Here is a 287-nt window from a genome sequence, read left to right as displayed (position 1 = left end):
GTTGTTGTTACGCGTTCAACTTACGTTAAAAATGTTTTTTTTTGCGTATGGGTAAAAATAATATGACGGCTATTTTTTTTATACATTTTAATGACCTCACTCACGTTTTTTAAATGAAAAACAATATAAATATATATCTTTAAAAACACCATTTAACAGACAGCTTGTCTCGGTGCTTTGTGGTAGATGTAGGTTACAACCAAATTAAATGTTTTATTTACGTAACATCTCTGAGATTGCGTGAAATACGTTACAATGACATAACGTGGATGAACACACACGGGTTA

The sequence above is a fragment of the Gadus chalcogrammus genome, chromosome 5, assembly GCF_026213295.1.
Source record: "Gadus chalcogrammus isolate NIFS_2021 chromosome 5, NIFS_Gcha_1.0, whole genome shotgun sequence".
NCBI classification, from domain to species: domain Eukaryota; kingdom Metazoa; phylum Chordata; class Actinopteri; order Gadiformes; family Gadidae; genus Gadus; species Gadus chalcogrammus.
The sequence above is the reverse complement of the archived record's forward strand: the minus strand, read 5'-3'. Positions refer to the sequence as shown.